This window comes from Anser brachyrhynchus, assembly GCF_964034855.1.
Source record: "Anser brachyrhynchus genome assembly, chromosome: 3".
Classification (NCBI taxonomy): Eukaryota; Metazoa; Chordata; class Aves; order Anseriformes; family Anatidae; genus Anser; species Anser brachyrhynchus.
This window is the reverse complement of record NC_137696.1, coordinates 69,114,029-69,141,607: the sequence shown is the minus strand read 5'-3', so window position 1 is coordinate 69,141,607 and position 27,579 is coordinate 69,114,029. Positions and strand designations below refer to the sequence as shown.

General features: G+C 40.8%; 1 protein-coding gene across 2 annotated transcripts in view; it reads left to right on the top strand.

Annotated features, from left to right (window-relative positions):
• LOC308192844 (uncharacterized protein) overlaps positions 1-27,579 on the top strand; it is a 178,001-nt gene that overhangs the window by 101,385 nt on the left and 49,037 nt on the right. The window lies entirely within an intron of this gene.

Sequence of the window (27,579 nt, the reverse complement as noted above, 5' to 3'; positions counted from 1 at the left end):
GAACAGTACATCTTGTAGGCTTAGTGGTGCAGCTGTAAGCCATTCGCATTATACATTAAATTTCTGGCAATAACTGGTCTACTATGTGTCTCCTGGGAAGTGATAAGTTTGCCCACTTCCTTGTTTATCAAGAGATCAAACTTTTATCTGGATTACTGTCATATATTCTTTAAAATTCAATCTCTTGTGTTAATTAGTTATTAGTTATCACTAATCACATCTAACACTTTTGGAGATGGAGTAGAACAGGATTTACTTGGTAGGTGAGAAAAGATCAAAGCAATGTACTAACAAATTATTATGGTAATTAGTGTTAGTCTTGTAGTTTATCTCCAGGGGGGCTTTTAACAGAAGCAATGAGAGCTTGGGAAAACCTGCATGCAGGATAAGCATGCACTTGAGGAAACAAGGCTTTCCAAGTTCACAGGGCAGTCTGGCAGGGGGACTGGAGATGAGTGGCATGAGGGGAAATTAAAAGGCATATCAGGTAGTGAAGGGGAGAAGTGATCTGAGTGTGCTACACAACTTTCAAGATGCAAGAGACTCACTGGAACTCTGCGTTCCCCTTCAGCCCTGCAAAAGCTCTAATAACCCTTGTATTTGTTGAATCTTAGCCAAAAGGGCAGCTGTTTCTGGGGATTTCATCAATCTCAGAAGCACAGATGTCAGAGACTGACAGTAGTCCTTCCCTCAACTCCCCCTCTCCCCGATTGTTATCTCCACTTCATCTGCTGGCACTTACTACATCTAGTTTTAAACGATTCAAGCTATGGGCTATACCATATTCTTTGACAGGCTATCTGCTGCAAAGTAAAGACTCTCCTTGTGGAGGGTGAATTTCTCTTGGAGCTGTCTGGCACGTGGTAGGGAGCATTACCCTTTGGGGAGGTGCAGCATGCACCCGTGTACTTCTGTAGTGCTACTCTGTGATCCAGGAGCGTATGTGGAACATATAGGTGCCTGTGCCAGGGATCCCCATGAGCACCTTTCCCTGGAGCATATAAACAAAAAGGCCCAGATGTGCCCATCAATGCATGGAGTACATGGAGACAGGGAAGAAAGAGTTACATTACCTTCAACCTATGTTGTGGTGGTCCTCACCCACCAGGCACCACAGTAAAGCAGGTAATGAAAGCCCTGCATGATCCCTTCCATTTGCACTGCAGTTGCCTCCCCACTTGCCTCCACAGATACTTGTCTTATTGCGGGGTCCGTAGCAGTCCCCCGAGATCACCCCCTTAGTGATAAAGCCATTTCTTACAGTCCCCAGGGGGAGGGAGGGTGATGTTGTTTGCCACTTGGGAAGAATGAATCTAATGCCGATGACAAGGACAGCCCTGAAAGGTCTACTGGGGCTGGCTGGCTGCCGAGACTGCAATCTGCCTGCCCCGGCAGCCTTAGCAGCCGGCCGGCTGACAGTGCCATGGGTTGGCGGGCGCTCCCGAGATTGGCAGGGCTCCTTTGCCAGGATGGAAACTGCCTGCAGTGAACAGCTCATTATTAGTGCTCTACTTTTTGCAGCAATTAAGTCAAGAACCATGGCACCTGTTCATCTCACCTCCCTCGCGGGAATTAACATGCCGTATGGGAAGGGGATTTGTAAGGGGGGGAAGAGCTTCCTTGCATCTGTTAAAGGCAAATAGCAATGCATCCAAGGTTCCTCGGGGAATAGGAGTTTGATGAATTTACAAGATCTTTGAGGAGAACTGCTTTTACCCTGGGGGTGGTGAAAATGTCCTAGATAATTTGATTTTAAGTAGATGTTCACTTTGTGTTGTTACTTCTCTCCACGGGTAAGGAATACTTATGCCTCAGTGAAAACCACCGAAGAGACCCTAACGACACCTCAAATCTGTTTGATAATGAGAGTATAACTGCCTCGGTTTGGATGAACAATGTTTTAATCTGTGCTGCTTGTATGTACAAAAGCTCTGAAATGGACCTCGGGTTTGCCTAGGGATTTGCTGTGTGTATCTACTTAAGCAGTGAACCTGAAAAATGGCATAATTGTTCATCTTGCAGAGAATTACCTCATTCTGTCTAATCAACCTGACAGGACAAAACAAACCAATCTTTTAAAGAGATGTATTTTTTTTTCCAGGAAGATGTGGATATTAAGACGGTATGTAGATGCTGTTGGTTCCAATTAAAATCAATATCTGTCCTGATTTGCAGCTGTTGTCTCTGTGACAGCGAGGGGGCTAGATAAGGGGACCCATCTGCTCAGCTTTCCCAAAGGGGCTCCAAACAAGTGAATGACCTGCAGTGTTTATTATTAAGTTTTCAAAGGGAAACTTGTTTTGGTCTAATTGAAGGAATAATATGAGAGAGGTTATTTCTGGTCAGTTCCCTGCTGTTTTCACTCCAGAGAATATATTCCAGGTGTTAGCTAGGCAGTGCAATGATACAGTATTGACTTTCCCTTGTGTTTAGGCATGCTAGTGCCAATGGACCAATAAACTGCAGTTATGAATGTAAAGCCAGCCCTTTCAGAGGGACTTTTTGCTAACTATTTAGTAAGCCAGATGGTTAATGACTGCATTCGTTTTCAAAGCACCATTCCCCAGGAGCGAAGTAATGTAATTTTTCAACCCCTTAGTCCTTCTTTTTCATCTAGTTTATTTCCCCTCTTCTCTCTTGTACTCTTAGCAAAAGATGGATTGTGAGAGAGTATCATTTTCTGTTAAATCTCACGTAAATGCAAGTTGATAACAGTTTCACCCCTTTTCTATAACAACAAACTTAATCGGTCTAAATAATAGGGGAAATGTGGATCTACAAATTACATAAGTTTTATGTGGCATGTGGTATATGATAGATGGTCTTCATTGTATGATTCTGTAAAGCAGCGTGTGATGTCATCCTTCTGCTATACACATGTTAGACATTGTGCGTACGCTTCTTTAGACAGACAAACATAAAAGCCAAGCATGTGCAGAGCGATGACTCAGCCTAAGTCTGTGAAGGGAAATGGCTACTGACTCTGGCTTTATTTCTTAAGGCAGGGTCACCCAGATAGAATAGCAATGTACTGAGGAAAGCAATCTCAGACAACAGATTATTTTGTTTTACATCAAGAGCTGGGAAGAACAAGAGTTTTCAGTTTGGTTGCTGGATTGAACAATTGGAAAAAGATCCTCAGTTTAGGTGGAACTGAAACAGAAACTCTTAGAACTTTTGAAAAACCTCCTTTGAAGTCAATCTGAAAAGTTTGCTTCAACTTTATTTTCTTTTAACATAATACTCAGTATTTTAAATTTAAAAAAAAAAAAACAGCATCCTGACATTTCAAATAATACCTTCTGACTTTTCAGAATTCCTCCTGTCTCCTTTTCTTTTGCTTTTTGCATATCTAAATGAATGTGATTTGATTTCACAAATGTGTTTGAGTCTTGAATTAAATTCAATATACTGGTTATGTGCTGAAAAAAAAAAAAAGGGAAAAAAAAAGAGAATTCTCTGGATGGGAAATCTAATACAAATTTAATTGTCATGGAATTAAAATGAATAATAGAACAAGGGAGTATTTTTATTCATAATATTAAATGTGCCTTCAAATATATATTTTTAGTCATCTTTAAATCTCTTCAGAGATTTGGGCCAATTTTTCTGTATTGTTTTGTCCCAGGAAATATGGATGATAAGGTAAAAAAAAAAAAAAAAAAAGTCACCTCCTTTCTTCTTATATCTTCATAGTTAGGGCACTCACAAAAAGGAGGAGACCCTGTATCATTCCCTTCCTTATTTGTTTGACTTTGAACTCGGCTACCCCTCCTCCCCACCCCCTACCTCCCCCCAAAAAAAAGAAAAAAGTGTAGAAAGCAGTAGGTTATAGACAGCTGAGGAAAGATTTTCCAAATTTCTCCTGGTGACACTTCTCCTTATAATCACTGAAGCAGCGGCTGGGACCCATGTTCAGCTTTTCTGCGGGTAAGGTCATCCTGGGCGAGAGCAATAACCCGTGAGCTCTTGGGTAAAAAAGAGATGCCGCCGCCTCCTTCTTCTCCACTGGGGTGGTGAATCTTGTTTTTTGTTTCCCTTGCTTTTAACTTTGCTTCAAACCAATCTTCCCTCCTCCCCCCATTTTTTTAGTTTGGTTGCCAAGCTGAAAAATTTGTTATTCACACAAACCAAATGCAGCCACTAAATGTAATCCATTAAATTGTTCTTTCATAGGGGGTGGGGGCTGTGTGAAGTATCCCTTGGCTTTCAAGCAGCTTGTTTTATTGCACCAAGCCCATTGCACTGCACCAAAAAGTCTTTACTAATCAAGAAAAAAATCCCTAATTCTCTGCTGCGCTGGTGTGAGGAGATGGGGAGAAGCTGTGATCCAGGGCCAGCCATTGTTTCAGAGCAGAATGCTTAGATGATTGACAGTTGCAAATTAATGGGAACGATTTTTAGACAGGGCTTGTCACATGAGGGCCCAGCCATCCTGGATGTGCTGTCTGTGCTTTAACTTTTTAATTCCATCTGGAGTTTAGACAAAGAGGCCTGGATGAATCCTGCTCTCTGTCCATTTGGCTGTCATCATTTTGATTAACCTGATTCTTCAGCAGGAGCAAAAAGTAGCTGGCTTCAGTCCATGCAGACATCAGGAAAATAGCTGCCGTAATGGCCCAATGATCTCCACAAAAGAGATCCTAGGGCTAATCTGCTTTTTCTCCTATGTCTAATTAAAAGCTTCTCTTCCTGTTTATATTAACAATTTTTTTTTACAATATTTTGACTAAATAATTCTTTTTGGAGCTGTGGATAAGTTAGAACATGTTTTTTTTTTTACAGAACAGGTGTTATGTAAGGAGGAAGAAAAGCAGAAAAGGAGAACATAAGTGAGAGGAAAAAATTGGTGTGTAAAGGAAAGAAAGGACGGTTTCCACAAATTAACTACAAATGGGAACTACACAGGACTGGGGACTTCTGCTTGCCACTTTACGGCCCCAAAAGATTGTTTCCTCCCCTTTCTCAATGACCTATAGGATCTAGGGCAAATTGCACACGTGTAATTTATTACAAATTACTTTCACTCACAAATACATGTAAAATAAAATTGCAATGCTTCCATTTTTGGACAACAGTCATTTAAAATACATTTGTGTTTTTCAGTCTTTTGTATGTTTTTCTGTAATTCCAAAGAGGCTGGCCAGACCAAAAAGTTTACTCTGAAACCTAATCCCACTCAGACTTTTACTTGCTAGAAATATTGGTTACCTCTTGGTTACCAGCTGTGAGTTGCTCTTGTACGCTGCTCATGCTCCACTCAAACTACCAGAAAAAAAAGAGAGAGCGAGTAGGTCCCTGTGTCATGCATGTCTCCTTCAAGTTTGGTGCATGGCCTGTAGGTGACTATACTTAAAAGGTATGGCTATTTTGTGCTTCTCCTTTCCAAAGATTTGTCAAGAGTTCAAAAACATGTAAAGCACAAAGCCTCCCTCTGATAGGAAGTGATTGTACCTACTCCATGCCTCGGAGCTGTCTGATGGACATAAATCTACTGGGTAGCAGGGGTGGAGGGGGAATCTCTCTGTGGCACCAGGCAAGCAGGCGATTCTAATCTGTCATGCTATGGTAGAAAATGCTTTTGTCTTCCCATAGGGTAGGCCACACCACCTTGCTGCCCCCACGCTTTCACAGTCCCACCAGGCCATGCTTCCCAGCCTCCGAGGCTGTGACAAGGACCAAGGCCACCCAGGATATACTCCTGGCCTACAGCCAGCTCTGACATCTGTGCACACGCACTAAATGCAGAAAAGAAAGAGAAAAGATAGATGTGCTCCTAAAAGGAACGCTGATCAGATGTCTGTGCTGTGCTTGCTGCTGTCAGTCCAGGGGGACAAAAGTTCTGCTGCAAGGGAGGCAGTTTCTGTGAGTCCTTCCTTTCCTCTTTTCTTTTTTCTCCTCTTTCCTGCTTCAGCACCAATAGCACTAGGCTTAATGCTGAGGAGTGCTGTCATTTTATGATCCTAATTACACAGCAGCAAACTGAAATCCCCCTGGTCTGTTTCGGACAACTTGGACACACTGTGTGGATCATGCAAGTGGGATTTGGCATGGAGCCAGGAAGAGGAGTAAATTAACATGGTCACTTAAGGTCATGGTCATAAAAAGCCATGGCTCTTCTGCTGCAGATTTGTCAAGGCTTTGGCTCTTTTGTACAGGTTTCAGTTGAGCAAAAAATACAATCTATTTTTAGTGAGTTGGGCAGTGAGTGATATGTTGCAGTGGAAAGCTATGGACAGTTTTCAGCTGAGCTGAACAGTTGATGACTTTGGGATGGCTTCTCAGCCCTAGTTGTTTGTTCTGACAGGGCAGCTAGGGAAATAAGGAGAAGAGGGGGTCATTGACATTTTATTCTTATTTATCTCTGAATAGGACAGGCACAGGCATGGATGATACATACTGCCTTTCAACAAACTGCTCTTGCAGACAAAGTGCTCATACTTGGGAAAGCACATGAGAGAAGGGAGCTGAGGTTAGATTTCTAATTTCTTTGCAAATGAATAATCTAAACCTTCTTACTCTGAGTTTGTTTGTTTGTTTGTTTGTTTGTTTTTCCATTTATGTGGTATGTTTATTACTCTGTGAAAGATATGGTGGAACAAGTGGCAGAAGAGCCTTTAAATAGCTGGAAATCAGTCTTCTCTTGGACCACCTTTCAAAATCTGTTATTTTCTGTCTTTTTCTCTACATTATTCAGACTTGTATTCTGAATGAGTGATGTGTTTTGACAATCAAACACCTTCTGAGAGTCCTGGCCATTGCATAGTCCAGGCTGATGCCTCTTTGGCCATATGGTCCTCATTAGGGGATCCATTAGGGCTGGCTGGGCTGCAGTTAGTGTGGGTATCTCTTTGTTTAACGATGGTCATACTTGGTGAGTATAACATCACTACCCACCTGAGCCTTCACATGAGAATTTCCTCTTGGGACTCAGAAGGGGATGCAAGGAGGGTGTTTTGTGGTGTTCTTAAGTATACTGGCATGGCTGGGACAGAAGAAGCGGAGGCTGCAGCAGTTCAAAGCCACACCAGAAAGAGTCTGCAAGGAATAGCCATTGGGACCACAAAATGCAGGTAACTGTGAAGCAAAGCTCTTTCATGTAGGCATGGACCTGAACCAAGCCAAAGTTGAGGACATCCCAGAAGTGTGAGGAAAGTTCAGCATCAGATCTGTCTTCCATGGAAAGATTTTGTACCTCAGTAATGGGCTTTACCAAAACTTCGTATTCAAACACCCATTCAGACCTAAAAGCGTTTGGGTCTGGGTACAGCTAGACTATATTCTAGCTCCCTCCCAACCCACTCACTCTGTGCTCTTCCACTGTCTGCAAAGTGCCTGCCTCAAAACCCCACCGATGAAAACTCCTTACTTTTGCAAGCCTTCATTTCCAGCTCCTTGCTTTAACACACCAGCCCAGACATAATCTTGACATGTACTTAGGTGAAGTTAACTGAACAATGCCACTTAATAAAAATCCCATAAAGGTACAATCTTGTGCTCAGAGGAGATTTTATTTATGGAGACACAGAAAGTGGTGTCTGTGTGTGTATGTACTCTGTAAAAAGTCCATTAGCCAAGGTGTAAGTGAAATGGATCTGACCTCTGTGTCATTAACATGCTGTCTGCAAAGGTGCCACTTCAGAGCATTCCTGACCTCACCCCAAACCCTCAGTGAGAACTGAAAGTGAGAGCAGGATTAGAAGATGATTTTTTTTTAAGTGAATCAAGCAGTGTTTTGTCTGTGGAGAAAAAGTAGGAAAAAAATAGAAAAAAAAAAGTAACCCAGGCCCATGATAAATCTTGGTCTTTTTCCAAGTCTTACTGAAAGCTCTAGCCAAAATGTAAGAAACAGTATCTGAAATGTTTGTGAGAGAAGGCGTCTGTGCCAGCACTCATCCAGCAACATCTGAGAGAAGAGAGAATTCTATGTGTGATTGCCTTAGACTTGTTGCCATTATCAATTAAGCTTAGAAAGCTTATTTGATGTGCTCGGCCATCCTGTGTGCTTGCCAAAAAGGCAAGACTTCTCCACAGCTCTGGCCCTGAAGATCACTGAGATATTGAAAGGAGAAGTGAGTGAATGTATCCAGTGAGGTGATACTGGATGTGCTGTACTTTTCCTAAAAAAAAAGCCACCTTGGATGGGGGCCCAGAGCTGGCACTTGGTGCACATCGTCGTGTGGCGCTTGTCACTTGTCAGTCCTCATGCCTCCCGTGAGTACAACACAGCCTGGTAACGAGCTGAGTTTGTTGCATGCTCATCTCTAGCAGAGGGCATACTGCTCTGTGAAGATGTGCAAAACAGCTCTGTTGTGAGTGGCTTATGTCTCATTTGCATGCCAAGAAGTTTGACATACGGGATGACTGTATCGTGGAGGATGCAGCAGCAGCTTCAAATACAGCTTGTGCTCTGTGGCTTTTTTCATGTGAGCATTCCTGTGCTTCAGGATTCGTGGACAGCTCATGTATAGCTGCACTGTGCGCTCAGGGTGAGACACAAGCCATGTGCCTACAAGTGTCACTTTGCTTCAGATTCTGTCCGTGATCCCAGTTCTCCATCTCTCCTTGTGCTTCATTCAGTACTCAGCATGCTCTTCTAGCCAAGGTGCTTGTGAGGAGTCCAAAGCACTCTGCTACCACTTCCAGGCCAGCAGATAGTGAGGGACAGTTTTCTTTACCCACAAGTAATAGTTGGCCTGACTGTTGGGCATAAAAAATATTGCCTGTTGCGTAAGAGATGTTGAGGGGTGAATTCTTCAGCTTTCCATTCTAGCTAACTCTACTTCATAGCAGTGAATATAGGCCAGTGTGGACTTAAAAAATAATAATAATAATTAATATAGCTTCTAGAATATTCACAAACCTTATTGCATAAGGTTTAATTCACACCTTAGGGTAATTGAGACCTCCACATTGGTCTGTTGAGTGTCACCTATGTTAGGTCCTAGAACAGTCCAGCAAATATAGTTGTGGACAGTTCTGTAAGAGTTTAACAATGTGACTGAGCTCTCGAGTTGCTGGGTTCTGGATTTGCCTCACTCAGACTAAAAAATGAGGAAAATCTTATCTGAGGGGAAAAGAAATACAGTTCTTCCCCACATTCCCTTGTAGCTGGGCCCAACAGGACTGGTGACAGCTGTGGCAGGAGGTTAGCAGGAGGACAGGAGGGACCTTCTGTTGACCTACCTGCCTCCTGAGGCATGGTGTGGATGTGCTCCATTGACAGAGGCAAATAAATGGATTGTATAACTCTGCCCCAGAGTATGCTGAGGGGACTTTTTCCAACATGTTGTTTTGGAAGGGTTACAACAGTGCTGGCAGAAACCTTTCTGCAGGAGCAAGTACAGCATGCACCCACAGTGGGTGGTGGGAGACCTTACCTTCTCTGTCATGTTTTATAATCTGGCACAGGGATAGATCCTGTTTTTACTGTGTCCCTGAATGTCAAGGCTAGCAATAAAGAAATACTTCTGTGTGGGAGACTTTCAGGCTTATCCTTTGGAAGCTCTCTGGGGATGGAAGGGGTGGGCAATCTCTGCAGGCTCCTTTTAAGTGGCTTCATTGTGTTTATTCCACTGAAACAAGCAGGGATTTTGGTCCAGAGACTCCAGAGCTAAGGCATCCAGAATGCTGTGCCTTCAGCACTGAGGCATAACCCCTTTCTGTGGGAAGGTGTCCACTGCAGACAGCCACCAGCAGCAGCTCGGGGTAAGCACCTGCCTCTCTTCCCCGGTGCACTGCAGCCTGTGTGCCCCGTGGAGGGGCCCAGCGAGGTGTAACGTGCTGCCAGAGAGCAGCACTGCAACTTTCCCCATCCCAGAAGATGCAGCAAGTGTATCCAAACAGTGTCAGAGGCCAAAGAGAGGATATTTTGTCCTGGTCTCACACCCTGCTGGGGAAGTGATACCCCCTCCCCTCACAACAAAGGGCCCCCTCTGTGCTCTCACATTTCTTGCCATTAATTATAGCCCTTTTGAGGCCTATGGATATAATCAAAAAAAGGGAAGGGTAAGGGAGAGGGACAACCCCTGAATTAATTGATCCTTGAACTTTATTAATGAAAGTATGATCATGCATCCATTAAAACATCTGCTCCGTGTATATCCAGCCAGCATTTTCAGGGGCTGGTCCAGGAGAATATGTTCAGGTCAACCTCAAAGTAAGCCTGAGCTGTGACATGCAGAAACCCTATCCCAGACGCATAGGTCCTAATGTAAAAAATATGTGATGTTATCAGCAGGCAGCCTCCTCTGTGCTTTCTGCAGACAACTGGGCAGCACGAGAGGAGATAAATTCCTTGCGGATAAATGTCAGTTGTGTTTTACAGATAAATGCATTCAGCAATAAAAAAGTAAAATGCTTTTGAATGTAAAGTTTCAGGAATAGGTCTCCTCAATAGGATGTGGTGCGTAAGCACTTAAATATTAGATCCCTAGAGAGACTGTTTGTATTGTGAAGTGAAAGAAACTGAAGCTTATTTTTTATTTTTGAAACTTATTTTTTAAATAATAATAATAATAACAATGACATCACCTTTCCTTCAGGTAGGCTGCACAAAGAATGTACAGAATGCTGCTCTCAACACTTCCATAACAAAGACATGGACCTGTTAGAGCAGATCTGGAGGAGGACCATAAAGATGGTTAGAGGGCAGGAGCCTCTCTCCTATGACGAAAAGCTCTTTGTACAGCAACAGTGGCATATGTCAGTGTGTCATGTATGGAATAGGCAGCAGTAGGTGCCTCCTGTTCCAAGAATAGCAAAGCGCGAGCTTGACTCCTTAACCTTCTGTTTTGTGGACACACACAGTGCCATTTTTGTTCCATTGCCTGGTTCATCTCCTTTGTGGATGTCTCCTCAGCTGGTTTTGAAAATAGAGGCTAATCTCCTAATTCATGCAGACATTCAGAAAATGTAAGGATAGCTTGGATTCTGCAAAGCATGTCAGTAGCGGAGGTGAGACCAGAGTCCATGCTGCCAGACTTTGTGCTACAATTTAATGACCAGACTAATGATCCCCTTCGCATGTGCCTGAAAAAGATCTCATGCAGCCAAACTTCCAGAGTAATTTGGAGGCTAAGGAATTCATTATTTGATGTTACCTTCCAGAGCCTTGCTGATAATGAGCTAACCTGCACTGGGAACACAGTGTCAGTTTTAAAGATGATGCTATCCAGCCCTGGAAAATGAAGTGCATGCAACTTGCCTGCCTTAATTGCTTTGACGCTAAAACATGTGTTCTTCATGATTTTAGAGGTTTGGCAATGTTTTTCTCATTAAAGGAGACAGTAACCACCATAAAATATTGAAAATCCAACATATTTAAATGTGAACTAAAGAAAGCTTCACTCTGAGCTGCTAGAGAAGTGTGCTTGTGATGATCATCTGTATGCAGAGAGGGTAAGAACTGGAATTAATGTGAGAAGAACCAAACAGTGCTTGTCTGGAGGCAAAATATACTACCTGAGTTGTGTCCCATGGCTAGCAAGGGAAGCAAGAGGCCCGCATTTCTGGGTAATGACCCTCTCTAACACTGATGCAGTGTATCCAGTGGGAAGATCAAATTTTAAGAAGTAGGCACTTCATTTCAAAAGTATGTCCTTTTCACTCATTTTGGAGAATCTTTATCAGAATCCAGTTTCCAAAGATGAATATGGTTATTTCCTTTAGCTCAGATCAGAGATGGAGGAAACAGAGCCAAAATCTTTAACCCATCTCTGCATTGGGCTTTAGGGCTGGCACTTAGGTTTTTGTTAAAAATTCCTTGGTGCAGGTTAAAAGAAAATGCCATACTCCTCTTAATGACAGTATGCAACACAACGGAAGTATGTGACTTGTTTGTTTGTACTTCACCTTAGTTTTATACCAATTAGTCACTTTTTAAAATCCATGGCTATTGACTTTTCACAGTCATGTTGACATTTCAATGGAGTAGTCATGAGCTATTTTTCAATCACTCAAATTTCTAAAGAGTGCATCAGAAACAGCTTGGAAGAGAAGCTGAAGTAAAACAGCAAGAAACCGAGCCTTAAATATATGAAGAAATGGATCTGTGCTTTTTTAACTAGGAAGAAATGTTCTAGTTCAGAATTTTCCCCAAACCACTAAAGCTTACAATAACATACTTATCCTTTTTTATTTTTTTATGTATATTTTTTTTTCTGGATTACCACACTTTTTCTTTCTCTGAAGAGACAATGGGCTACAGCTTATAGCATAGCTGTGTGCTGCATCTACCAAGTCTTGGTTTTTGTTTAAATCATCTGTACATGTTTGTTTCCTTGGAGCTTTTCACTGGGAGAATGTTGCAGACAGTCGACATGTTCCTACATGTGCCAGTTAGAGTCCTCAAGCCCACACTTTCTCCTTTTTGTCTCATTTATATTTGAACAGATTTCTCTGCCTGGAAGCTTCTCCATGGGCCTGGGAGGCAGATTACACTTTTCTCCATGGGATGTGTCCAGTTGGCTGCCAGAGATCTGGATCTTATCTTCATTTCTGCTAGTAACCTACTTTGGGCAAGCTGCTTCCTTTCTCTGTGCCTTTGTGCCCTTGCTCACCAACTGAGATTAGAAATGGTTCAGGGCAAAGCATGTCTGTAAAAATTACAATGAGTTTGTGCAATACTTTTAGCACAGCAGGGTCCCTCAGACAGTGATGGCCTTAAACTATTGCTAAAGGACAAATGAGAGTAAGATTCTTACAGCTGCTTTTGATCCACATCTCTCAATGACTCTTACATCTCACCCCATATCATCCTTTAATCCCTTTATCTTCTCATTTTTTGTTGTTTTCCTTTGTCCACAGCAGTTTATGGAGGCTTTCATATGCTTTCCTTCCCCACAGCCCTGAGTGCCTGAACTAACATTGACATATTTTCACTCTAAAAAGCTTCACTTAAAGAGTGTAGTGTCACTGTATTGGGAGCGTATCGTATAGAGTGAGATTTTTCCAAGGGGGCTGACTCTGGAGCTTTGCTCCACACAAGGTCACTTGCACTTTGCAGCAGAGAGCGCTCCTAGTTGTCAAGAAACTCAGACCTTAACAGTGGCATTTGCCACCCTATTTTCATGATAAACAGGGGTTCACCAAGCACCAGGTGGGGTACAACCAGTATCATCACTTGTAATAGGCAGCAGAACAAGTCTGTTGGCATGTGGGTAGTTACAAGTCAGCGTTCAAACCCCTGCAGAAAGTTCTGTTGTTGAGGTCTTCTTCAGGCAGAGAGCAAAGTCAGATCACAGCCAGAAAGTACATGAGGCCAGGATGAAGCAAAGGAAGATTTTAGCAATGGACTCAGATTGGCAAGCTGTTGCCTGTCCTTAGCTCTGTCTGTATCCTGGTGATGCTTGTATCTGAAAAAGTATGTCACTCACCTTTGGTACTTTGGTTGTCAGTTAAATCTGATCTTGTCTTCATGCAGTCTTCCACTTTAGAAGACACAGGACTGAACTTCCTGGGATAATTAGGTAAACCCATTTTAAAATAAATGCACAAAAATATATAAAGCAAAAGGAGTCAAAGGTCTTGATTCAAAATACCATTTTTTGTTGCTGTTGCTTTCAATGGACTTTGGATCAAGACCCAGTGTCTATTTTTAATGTCTGTACTAAAGCTTCTGCACACACAGTTAATGCAGTCAATTGTTCACCATATCTAGAGCCATTCTGCAAATAACACAGGGCCTCCTGACAGACAGCATGAGTAAAAATTAGCACAAGATTATTGGAGGCACCAAATCACGCCATGGACTTGTTGTTTGGATAATAAAGTTCAGAGGTACAGAGGATAATCTCATCAGAGAGACAGGGTGACCAACTCTCAGTTATCATCCCTCAGTACACTTCCTTTTTAGCTAATTAAACCTTAATTCTTCACAGGAAGCAGCTTCTGCACATTCTGCAATAGCTTGGCTTCGTATTATTTAACATATCTCTCTCGTTTTTATCTGGAGAAACAGGAAAAGTAAAGTTCCAACATGTAGACCTAAAGCATCTCTTTATCTTTTCATTAGTGTATTACTAGTTCTCATCTGACATAGTACGTTCTCCATTCTCCGAGAATAAAGATATATTTTTAAACAACTACTGTAGGATAAATATGCGGATGAGTTTTGAAGCTGGGGAGTTTCACTATACACGCTATTTCCTCTCTTCAGTACGATAGGGGAAGTACTCTGACTCTTTAGATTTTACTTTCACATCATTATTCACTGCTTTCTTTGTTTGAATAACATTATTTCAGTGTTCCCAACTTCAGACCTTCATAAACCATCACGTTCCTTAAAATACCAATAAACTCAGTGTCTTTTTGTCTTCTGGTGGCCCTGTCTATAGGATTTATATTTTCAACTTTTCTTCACAACCGCAAAATACAGAAACTATTTCTTCTAATGGAATGGAACATGACAGTTTCCTGTAATAGTATGACTTTGGAAGCCTTGGTTTTAAGAAAAAGCCATCTCTCTCCTAATAAAATCACAAGTGTTGGCAACTCTGTTCCTGTCTTTGACCACTTAATTTTAGTAGCAGGGTCTCACAGCACAGTATCAAAGCATAGCTGACTTGGCTTTTCAGAAAAAAAAAAAAATTAGTTTCACAGTCAGCATTACAATTTATGGAAGAATCAGTCCCTGCTGCTCACCAATCTCCCATGTACTCCAGTTCAGCAATACATTTGCAAATGCAGTGTTAACATGAAGAATCAATTTATAACAATTCATGAATCCTGTTGGAAATCATGAACTGGCTGTATATCTGAATTTCAGACAGGAACTCCTTTTTAAAATTTTTGTCTTTTTTACTCAATCTAATCTGTATCTTGTGTAAAATTCCCTCAGATGAACAATTCTAGCAAGATTTGTTGAGTTACATGCTTTGCCTTCATAATGAATTTGCTTCCAAAAAGAAGGTAATTTACTCAAATGGAAGAGTTCATTGGAGAGATTACCTGTCAATGGTATACCTGATAGTTATCCCTGACACCTCCAGGGGCTGATTGGAGAAGTCTGGTCACAAAAGAGGGATGATTATGAAGAGCAGATCCTTACTCAGGATGAAGAGTGCTAGAGTAGGAGCACCCTGATGTATGGCTGCTTTTCTGACCCTGGTGTCCTATGCAGATGCAGACAGCCCCCCAGAGAAAGAATGAACAACAGAGAAAAGGATTTGCATTCAGCTAGTGTGCTTAGTGGTTTTTAATATCTCTTGCACTTTCTCTATTAAGTAAAGAACTATATTGTATTACAAAACTGCAAGGCCCAAAAGTGAATATTTTATACAGCACACCTAGGTATTAAACAACAAAGGGCCTACTTGGCTTCTGGGAGAGGATTTGTGTTAGCTATGTGTGTCTGCAAAGAGTCAGTATGGAGCTCCAAAGACTGGCTATTGAATGGCAGTCCAGAAACAAGGATAAGACATAACTGAGCTGCATTGCCTTGATACGCCATAAGGTCTCCCAGAGGCTTCTGAATCTTACTGTGTCTAGAGGTGGACTCCCAACACAACATGGGAATATATCCAGTCAGCAGGGAAGCACAACTAAATCTGGAGTTCAGAGAGAGACACATCTAATGTTTTGTTAAACCAGATGTTGCAGGTTTACTACAACATTAACTGAAATTGTGGATGATCTCCCCGTGACTTCAAAGGGGATGTTAACTGAACAGAGCATTGAATCTATGTTCACCTAAGCTGTCTCACAGTTGTCGTTAATGGCCTAAGCTTCAGTTTTATGCTCTTGGTAAAAAACTGTTTTAATCAAGCAGCAGATGCAGAAAGCAATATTGTGTTATGACATTTATGATACAAAAGGGAAAGAGATGATTTTCACAAAGCAGTTTTCTCAAAAACCATCAGAAACATCAAGAACTGTAATGAACATTTATGTGTGACAAAGAAAAAATGAATATCACCTAATAGATTATTTGATGATTGTGTATTTGACAATTGCTAGTTTCTTTAGATAGTCATAAGAAGAAGCTGATAACCCATGTCATTAAAAATGTCAATATGATAAAGACATGAACATGGCCTACTGGTTGTTTTATTACTATTTTATAGTAGCAATGCACAAGTAGTTTGAATCAGGCTTTAGGCCTGATTCAGACAGCTCAAACAGCATGCCTGACATAATGATAAATTGGAAGGTATGTCAGGACATACATGTACAATGACTTCATTTCAGCATCATCAAAAATGTAAAAAAAAAAAAAATTAATGAGGAGCTAGGTTATGCTTTCCATGCATGCACACCAATGGATTCATTCAACTCATCTGTGAAAGTTCAGATCTTTCTAATAAGAATCATATTTTCATAGTCTTCTGCAAGGTGACTCTTTAGATAGTGTTCTACTACCAGTTAGTTTCCTCTCTGGTCTTTCAACTCTCCTTGAATTGTCAAATTTTTCTTCCTTTAGGGACCTGTCCTATTAGCTAACATAGAAGAGTATGACTAAAATTCTCATTCAACCACTGGAACAAGGTTTGATTAATCAAAAAACAAATTTGTTATAGAATGACTGTAATTTCTGTTAAAAAACACAGATTACAAAACACAGCTTTGGCACCATACTGTTATTGAACAGAAAAAAGTCCCACACTGGTCTAAAAATTAATAGACTAAAATGCAGTTAGGATAAATATCCTTTCTTAGGAATTATGAAGGGAATTAGAAAAAAATATATTGTGTTATACATTAAAAATACAGTTGCTCAAAATGTTCACTATTTTTCACAAGAGATCAAAATTAGATATGATCCAAGACACAACTAGGTTTCATAGGAAATGGTGAAGAAATATTTTTTGTCAAATTTCATCTGGAAATAATGTAACATCCCAATGAAAGAACAAGAAAATTAATTTAACCACATCTCATTGCTTACTCAGACCTTTTACCGTAATTTATTGATTTTCCTTGTTTTCATTTTGATTGTTCTCTATAAAAAGTGTATATATTTAAAAAAATAAGATTTTGTACAGTAACCTTTGTTTTAGTGGAAAAGACAACTTCTTATAAAAAAGTACGAAGAATATGTTTCTGTCCTCATTCATAAAATTCTATATTATTATACCTTTTATCTTGGAGCTATATTGCTCCGATATCAGAAAACATGGAGACTTGTATGTGAAAAAAAAATTTTACCCTACATTTTCTTACTTTAAATTTAAGGATAAAAAACAAAACAAACAAAACAAAAAAAAACATTGTTTTGTTTCTAACTTGGTGGTGTTCCTGAATAGCAACAAGATTTCATTGCTCTTGCTCTAAAGAGTCCCAGTATCTATCTCTACAACAGCACTTTGAGACGTCTTTAATCATACAATTATTTTAGGACTAGCAAACCACTGGTTTACATTCAATCAAACTTTAATATAAAGAATAATTAACAAAAATCCATGTTGTTCATCTTCTTGTCCCAGAATTAGATAATTGTAAATCTCATAAAAGCAATTAGTATCCTTATTGCATCTTATTGTAATATTATTATGGATACACAAGTAAATTGAGATAAAAATAATCTCCCCCACAGGAAAAAAATAATTCAACATCAGTATCTCATTTTAAACCTAACTTCTAATAACTTTTTAGACTATATCTTATTCCAGCACTCCTTTTCAGTTTTTAGCTCAGATCAGGACTGAAGCAGATGGGACCCAGTATCATGGAAGACTGCTTTTGTAATGACTCTGGCCTATCTCAAAGCAGAAATTACCATTTAACTTTTAATTTAAGAGGAGCTGTTTCCAGAGCTCTACTTCTTCACTATTTAAATCTTAAAGTTCATGTTATACCTGAAAAAAAAATTGACCAGTGTCTACTCCTTCAGGCAGTTCATTCCCCTGAGAAAAGTTTCTTCCATTTGCAGTAAACATATCAAGTAAAGCTGTCAATAAACTCTGATACAGCCATATATTTGTGTGAAAACTTGTTAAAGGAAATTCATGAGTGGGGTTTTTGTTTGTTTGTTTGTTGTTTTTTGGTGTGGTGGTGTTTTTGTTGTTGTTTTGTTTTGTTTTGAATAGATGAGCCTGATTTTTAATCACAGGTTAAAATGAAGATGGCATGTTCTTAAGGTGTGGACTAATAACAGCTCTGAAGTCTTGTGTGCCTGTGAGCTTATGACTCTAAAATTAACAACAGCACTAGATTGAGTGCTGTTTTAACAGTGTTATTCCCCGTGATCTTAAAAGCTATAATCCATATCCAAAAACCTTACCAAATGAAAAAGGCCTAAGTACTAGAAAAGTTGAATGCCATTTCCAGTGCATTTAAAGAATGTAAATAGGAAAATAAGAATAAACCAGAAGATTGAGCCTCTTTTTTTCTTGGACTACTGAAAGTTTATTCAGCTGTTTCTGATGTCTTTAAACTAATTTTTCCTTCAGCCATCTGTTCTAGCTGTTCTAGCTTTTTTTTTTTTTTTTTTTTTTTCCTTCTAAGAAAATAGACTTGTCCTGCATGCTACATTTTGGTGAAATACTTATTTTAACTTCTTGTTGATTTCATGCAAAGAGAATGTAGGCTTTACATGAAATAAGCGTATCAACATATTTCTCTGCAGCGTATCACTGTTCAAAGGCTTTGCTTTTATAAGACTGTTTTCTTTACCCCTTCAGAGCTGAAAATATTACTCCTCCACAAGCACCATTTAAGACCCAAGTGTCAATGAACCAGGCAGTGAAATGACAGTTACTTAAACAGCACATGATTCGAGACAGTTTTAGGAAATTCCTAACACTTTGCGTCCAGTTTCTTTCCTGGATACAAAGGGACAGATTGTGCCTGACCTTGGGGGATGCACAAGAGGCAAGGAGGGAGGAGGGGGAGGCCGGCAGGCACATGGTGCTTTCCCTTTTGCTTTCCCTTCTTTCCTCTCTACACAAGTTATTCCCTTCCTGAGACACTGGGTGCAGTCTCCTTTCTTCAGCTATGAGCTCAAAGATTGTCATGAGGTACCCATTGCAGATGAATCAAGAGGTCCAGTGGAAACTGGACAACCAAATTAAGGATGTGGAAGGTTGAAAAAAATTATTCTCTCCCTAGGTTGGAGTGGCTGCCTTTTATAACTCCAATTTTGCTTCAGAAATCATATGGATTTCTCTTTTCCTATTCAGGCTACTGTTGACAGAAATAATTGTTCTTTACTTAATGTTGGGACAGGTGGAAGACAATGGTCGGCTGCAAAATCTTGTGCAATAAGCCAGGCATAAGTCAGTTCCCTATTACGTTGCTTAAGCTTCTGCTCTGAGCTCTACATCAGAGCTACACTTGGAAGTTTATATAAAACTGCTACTGATACAAAGTCCGTATCACTTTTTAAATTTTTGCACTTGCCATTTAGGCAGCTGCTTTGTATTTTCTTTTCCAGGGCATGCTCTTTTTAGTGCCTAGCAGCTTTTCCATTTAGTTAAAGACCATCCACCTGGTTTTCTGCATGGCACGCAGTGCCAGAGAAATGATATTGTAAGGACAGCTCAGCAGAATAGTACATATGTAATGAATGCTTCATCCACAAAAAAATAAAAGAACCTCACTGGCTGACATATTATAAGAGGGATTTGCCCTTTTATATGCATACATGTGGGAATTTGAAGGTTGTCTTTGTCCTCTCACACAGAAATGAGTGGCCCCGAGCACATCCTCCCCAACACCGCCTGCCCCAGCTTGAGGTGAAAGCTTGGTGCCACCACAGCTGCAACATCTGCCGTGGGGAAGTCAGTGAACCAACCTCATGGTGGTCCATCTCCATGAGGATGCTGTCAGCTGTGACATTCCCCCCTCTTTTCCCATGCTAGAAGATCTGTGGAAATGCAAGGCAAAGTTCAGAGGTGTTTTTTTCTTTGAGGGAGAGAGCTAGAGAGTTATTTAAGGAATGTTTTTTTGGTGAGGGCTGGATATTCTGGCAGTTTGGCCTGAGCAAGATTTCTATGTGGAGGGACAGAGCTTAGAATCATAGAATCATTAAGGCTGGAAAAGACCTTCGAGGCATCTGGTCCTGACTGGTGATTTCAGTTATAAGAGGAATCTCAGTCCTCAGATAATGGGCGTTTGTGTTCTCCAGTGCTCAGACACAGGTAGTGTGGGTTTAACAGTTAGTAAGTAGACTGGTTTGTACCCGAGATGCCTTCTTTTGCTGTGGGAATGTTAAGCAGATACCATGAAAATATCTCGGAGTTATATCACTTCTGATTGGCCATAACACAGTCCAAAATATATGCAGAAAACTCTTTGATGATTTAATGTCTGGGAAAGGACTTTAAAGCCTTAGAATTTGCTATGAATTCACTGCCTTGAAGGTCCAGTAATGAAAGGAGAATATGCTTTGATTTAAAGAGCGGCTTTAAAACATTCAGCTTTGTATTTAAATGCAATTAGAACCACAGCATGCTGCCCATCCAGTTTTCCCTGTAATTATTATCTTAAACACAGGACTCTCTGGCCTTTTGTTCAAGTATTGCTGCTTGATATGACTTCCAGGATGCTGCAGGTGTGCACCTCCCTCAGCAGTAGCTGATAACCATGTACATCTGCTCTGCTACATCACCCCGTTTCCGAAACACTCTTTCTTCTTTCGTATGTATTTAGTATTAGGTAATTTGACAGTTTGGTTTCTCTTATGGAAAATGAAGTCAAACATTTCCAAACCTGGTCATGTACACATAAGAGCCTACATCTAAATTAACCTTCATGATTCTGCTCTAATCCATTGAAGTGCCTAAGTAAGGATCTGAATTAAATGCTTTTTTTTTTTTCCACACAAGCTTGATAATGTAGGCTTAATTGCTTATCTAAAACAAATAGCTCTAAGTTATTGACCCCCTCCCACCCTGAGACATAGCACTCTTATCAATCTCCCTGAAGTAACACTCCAGTCATCACACTTTTAGCTGAGAGATTAATAACAAATGAGTGTTCTGGAGAAAAAGAGCAATTGTTCACACTCCAGCTTGGCCTTACTTATGACTGTAAGTACAACGTTTGACAACTCTTAAGTGGCTGAAAGCCTAGATAAGTTTTAATCTAAAACATTATTAATCGGGACAGTTCTCTCTAATGTATACAATGAAGAATTATAGGGAACCGCAGCTTGGAGCGCAGACATTTCAGGTGACTGGGGCACTGGTGCTGCTGAGTGGTGAGACCTGGAGAACTGCACTGAAGCTTCACGGCAGGTCATCAGGGAGAGAGGCGGGAAAAGGGAAGCTGAAGGAAAGAAGAAGAGAAGAGATGTGGTGGTGTCAGAGGCGCTGTGTGAAAGATGGACTAAGTTTCATTGATTGTAAGGAAAGAAGAGACCATTGCCCTCCGGTACAGCACAGAATTTCATACGACTCTTTTATATGTATTTGGCTACATGCAGAGCTTCTTGAGACACCCAGACTTACTTAGAAGTCTAAACAGCTGTTTCGAAGAAAGTACTTGTTTCTTTTATCTTCCCCTCACAGAAATAGAGCCCTCTTGGCTACGTCAGTATGATGCAGCTCAGCACTCTGTAAGGATTCCTGTGTAAGGAGTCTCCAGACAATCTGGTATGTCTATATAGCACAACGCAGAGATACAGAGTTCGGCCTGTCAGCTGTGCTTCCATGTTAGAACAGCATTGCCAGCCTTGGGCAATTCAGTCTTGCTACTCGTCATTCACTCTGTTTCCAGAGCTCTGCATAGCACTGCTTTGTGCAGTGCATATGGACCTCTGCATTCCTACTACAACCCTTGAATTGTGTTCCTGTTTCTTCCAGCCTTCTCCCAGAAGTGCAGATGGTACAGCCTGGCTTCTCATTGTTCAACAGATACTGTGAGTTGTGGGATGGGGCTTACTGTTAAGAATAATGTGCTGAGTTGTCAGCATTTGTACAGCATTGGGCTACATTCAGATTTTCACGAAGGCTGAGTAAGTCTATTGACATTGGTGGAATACTTTATAGTTAAGCAGCAAGATCAGGTTGTGGACCATCCCTTAGCTGTTCTTAGAACAATGAAAGTGGTCAGCGTGTGAAAGTAGAATAAAGCCCATATGTTTCAAGTACCATTTTTAGTATTCATTTCATCTGCTAATGAAAGCTTTTGTCTCATCATTTCCCCCAACAGTTATCATTCTGTTCTATAATTTCTGTACCATGCATTGGGAGTGTATCTTAAAAGGCTGGTATTCTTGGCTAAGGTAGCCACCAACCAGCAAACAATGCTGACTGTGGTTGCTCTTCCATGGAGCTTGGCTCCAGCGTCCAATCTTGGGGCTCCTCTCTCTGTTCTTCTAGGTCCCTGGATTATCTGCACTCTCATGATGATGCTTGTGTTGTGTCAGAGTCCTGGGTAGACTTATAGCTTCAAAGGAAGCTTGAATTCAGCTGGAATTCTGTTCATTTAAAATGAGTAGACAAATCGATCATCAGATTCTGGTACCAGTTGTGGGCCAATTTCCCTTCACAAAAACAAGATCTGTTTGAAATTCACAGGACGCTACAGCTGGATCTGCTTGGGATTTTTTGAACTACACCCAAGAGTGCAAGCCATTCCAGGACTTACATGTCCAGTGGCTTTTGGGGGGGTGGGGGGAGGCAGGGGGGCTCTATAAAGGCTTTTTTGGACCAAAGGGTTCTTCAGTTCATTTGTGAATAATATTAGTGCCATCTGGAAGGAGTGTTAGCAAATTCAAGCTGGAGAATTACATTCCTGCTACAAGAAAGCACCAGTCAGAGACTTCTCTCCACATTTTGTTGTGGAGGCCAGCTCTGTTGGAAGTGTCTTTGTCTTCACCATGGGCAAGATGCCCATCAGGTGGCTCCTGACCGGAGCCCAGAGGAGCAGGAGGGATCCTCTGTCCGGGAGGAAGACATTTAACTTGCTCTGAGAATCTGGCTCCTGGCTTGCAGCTACTGACTGCTGAATTATGCACCGTGGTTTTCTAATGCAGACTGCTGTTCCCCCAGGAATGGAACAGAGACTACTCATTTAACACAGGACTTGAGATCCGACTGAAACCTGGATCCCAGAGGAACAAAGCCAGTACTCTATTCAAGACGTCACTCACACTCTTCCCACATGCTATATTGTTACAACATGAGCACTGTGGCTGGAGTCTTCAATTTCCCAGTAAAACAAGACCCAACCCTGCCATGTGGTGGAGGAATGTCAATCTATTTTGATGTTGAGAACCAAAAAGGCGCGGATGAAAGAGCACATCAAGATTTACAGTCCTGTTTTTAATTCATCTGAAGGTGCTGATTACTAGCGGCACTAAATCAAGCCCCGTTGCCTGTCTGGACAGGGAACACCTGGGGAAGAAAACCTTGATCTGCACAGTGGCTGGGGCAGGGTGGAGGGCACAGCTCACCTGCAGTAATCCCTCAGCCCTGCAGATGGCTGCACTAGAGCTGCTCGTGGGAGCCCGGGGGCGTCGGTGGCCCACTTATCAGCAGGCTCTGATCCCACAGTCACACAGATACAGTAATGACCTGATAGCATGATCACTGACCTTTGTTTTAAAAACACAGATACTTTATAAATACAAAGCTGCAGACAGCCTGCAAAAGCTGTCTGCATCCCAGAACAATGCTATTGCACAATAATGATCCCATTTTGTTTAAAGCAAACAAACAAAAAATTCTAACCCAGTTACTCAACAGCTCAGGGGAGTGCCAAATAGTTTTGAAAAAAGCCATTTTAGGCTGGAGAGAAAGGGCCTACCTAGATATTGCTTGCTTCTGCGGTCAGTCTGCAGGGCCATTTCCGATGTCCTGTACGTTTGTGCACGAGGTGGTGGCTGCTCCACGTCAGAAGTGGCGTCAGTCAGAGGAGAGTGAGGCTCTGCATGACGTCCGTGCCCCTCGGTACCAACCCAGAGCCCACCCTCATGGGGAATTGTCTTCAAACGCTGAGGTTGTTTGGTAACAGTCATCCTTGCTTTGGTGTGCGTCTGAAGTCTTGCCCAAACGTTGTTCTCTGGAAACCTGTGATGCAGCAACTGGGGAGGACAGGTCCTTTGTGAACCTCGGTTGTGCCAGGCTGCTACCCTGATATGCTGCAGGACTGTGTTCTTTAAATGGGCAACTCAAGGAAAACAAAAGGAAACCAAAGACCGTGGTGTGCTAAAATGAACTTTTAAAGTGTTGGGCACAAAATAGAAATGTGTTTAATAAAATCAAGTATAGAAATATGTTATTCATCTTAATGGGTTGGTCTTCAACCTCTAGAAGTCAATGCAAAGATAGTTATTACTTTTGCTACCTATAGAAGGCTTCGAGTCATAAAACTCCTTCAGGATTTAGGTCCAAAGGCAACATGGGGAGGGTGGGGGATCGGTTCAGGCTTGTGGTCCAGTTTGAACCCTTGGGGCAAAGCATAAGTTGATGGTTCCCAATTGAATACAAACTTTCCCAAAATGGAAGAAAAAAATCCAATGCTCTGTTTCACATCTGATTTTCGTAAAATGAAAGACATTTATATTTTTTATTTTTTTTTTATATTTTTTTATTTTATATATTTTTTAGATTTTTTCAACACATCTTAGGAGCTTCAGTGCAAACACCTAATGAGACAGTAGCATGGTATTACACATCATCTCTTCCAACCTCCCCTCCTCCAGCTTCACACATACCAACCAACCAACTTCTTTGCTGCTCTTCAACCAACTTTTGGCCATATTCACCTCCAGCTGAACCTCTGAGGCTGCTCACTGACAATACACACATCGTGACAAAACCCCGATATGCATCTTGCCTAAGGAAATTGTCATGGGCTTGGATTCTCACAGAATAAGCCTCCATATATTTGTTTGTAAGATTTCTCACATTAGCTAGCTTCCCTCCAAATTTTGGAGTCTCCAAGGTAATGTTTTTGCAAACAGTCTTTGGATCTCTCAAATCAGTAAACTGAAAAGGCAAAAAGAGACATGAAGGAGCCATCTGGTCATTCATATAACCAAATATTTCTGAATTAGAAAATATCCTAAATGAAGTTATTACAAAACAGATGTAACTTCCCTACCAATGCCCACTGTGGTAACAGAATTTGAAGGACCTATATAACTATGAATACAAATGAGTCATCCAGAAAGATATCTATTTGACTGTTTATCCTGCTTAAATACACTAGAAAATCTTGTTCTCTAGAAAATAAGATTTCAAGTTTCTTTTTAGGCAAAGATTAAATTTTATACCTTTTTTTTTTTTTTTTCAATAATTGATTTTTTCTTCATCTTTTACCAAGTAAGAATTCTGGTGACAGTTTCTTCCCAGCAGGAGCTCTAATCTGATGATGTGTTCTCAAAATGGAAAGGGAAGACATACCACAAAACACTGGTAATGTTAAAAAAAAATGCTTGGTACCAATTTGAGCTATGTTGATATATACAATTTGTAAGGATTTCGTAGTCTAAATACCCCAAAGAAAAGGCATTTTTGTGGTATTTCTATTGGAAGAAGCTCAGCAACAAATAATGTGGCAATATTTCTAGCTGGAATAGTGCAATGAGGCATTTTTAGTTGGGATGGTAAAAATAACATGACTGAACTCTGGCCTAAAAGGCCTTTCTGGCATTCTTTCTGTTGAAAAGCAGTAGGTGGGAAGATTTTCAATGGGAGATATGGGAATTTCTTCAGTCAGCCTTCGGGGGCATAATCTTCACTGAGTTCACATAGGTTAAAACAGATTTCTCTGCCAGCCAGTTCATTAACCTCAGTGCAGGCCACGTCTTCCTCTCTCCAAGGACTGAGTTACATTCAAATAAGTTCTCTATATGCTCAAGTATTTCCCATCAATGCAGATATGAAAACATTCGGAGAGGCACTGTCAAGAGCATCACAAAACACCAAAATACTCAAGAAACCAACATCAACAATGTATAAAACATATGTAGACATATTTAGGTCTCTTTGAAAATGTTCTCAGCTACATGTTTTACCTGAACCAGTCTTCCCCAGAATTGTATGTGCAATGGCATTGTGTAGTACTGTCATATATGCAACTGAGTATTGGACATGAGAGAGCATTTAAATGCTCTTCTGAAAACCTGATCCTTAGGGTCAGGCATATCATATCTCACTTGTTCCAATGAATGAGTTCATCTTGCATCTCCTGTGCAAAAACAATGTACTTTTTTATTCCCTGCCATGTCCCCTCCTATATTCTTAGGACCTGCTGTCTTTCCTTTGCATTGCTACAGCTCCTTTATGCTCTCTTGCGTACATAAACAAGCCATCCCACCCTTTGCAGACACTGGGGACTTGCCAAGGGACAATCTCTGAGTTGTGTAAGGTGGGTTTATTTGCCCTTTGCACCTTTTTCTTGCCAATCCTGGGCTGTGCAGGACAGTACTTACTGTGGCTGCAGCCAGCCTTGCCTTGGCAGCCTTCTCTGCAGGGCTGTTGCATGCAAGGTTCAGGTTTCCTTCATAACTCATACTACCTTGGGAGCTGATTTGGCACTTTCAGACATACTGTAGTAGGATCCACATCTATGTGCATGTTAGCTCCCTCTCCTCTGTTGTAAATAGCAGAAACTCATTCCTTTCAATGGACCCTGAAAGAACAAGTGATTCTGGAATAAGGTGGTCTAAAGCAAGTAAAACTTGCTGGTTTTAAAATCTAGGCAAGGCTGTTCATTATCTATTATTGATGTGATTTGAAATATATATACATAGGATATAATTTTATGCAAACATATGTATTCAAGTTATTATTTTTAAATTGTGAGAGAAGTCAATCCTACTGTAGAAACATTTTTAAACAAAACAAAACAAACAAACAAAAAAACTTTAACACAGGAACTATTATTTCTGCTTTAGTAATTAGATGCTTTACATTTTGCTAGAGGTAGCTCCTAGCATATTTAATCTCTTCTTTTGAAGTTATGTACCTGGATACTGTTTTGCATTTTGTATTTCTGGCTTCAGGATCTGGAAGCTCGATTTATGTTTCCTGTAGCCCACTTTTGGAATTGGTCTCAGGCACACTGAGGTTAATGGTGAAGCTTCCATTGACTGAAATGCGGAAAGATCAGGCTTTGAGCCAGAAAGACATGCACACACAGTCCCTCTGTCTGTCTCTGGTGCAGTTTCTGTGGCTGACATGAACATTTTATTTCTGGTTTTTTAGTCAGAAATGTCTAAGGTGTACTTTGGACTGACTCCTCTCAAGTTTATTTTCCACAGGCAGCATTGGTAATTATAATTTACTGGTTCTCACAATGTATTTAGTGTTCGTCTCTAAAACACAGAGAACAGAGTCTAAGTCTATCAGACAGTGAAACTTTGGCTGAACACTATTGAATTGCTTATTGGGAAAAACTCATTATAAGGAAGGACTGGAATGAAGAAAACTCAGTCGTGTCAGACTCCAAAGAAAAAGCAAAAAGAAAAACTGAAAATGAGGCATTTATGGGGAAAAAAATAAAAAATAGAATAGAAAAAAGCAAAGAGGATGTTTACATATGGGTGACTCAGGTATTGCATAGGTCTAGGAATCAGAAAATGTGAAGAAAATAATGTGAAAGTATGGTGTAGCTTTCCAGTTTCCAAGTTTTGATAAGAGGCTTACGTGTGACATTGGAATTTACTAGAATCTGCTGGAGGTGTCT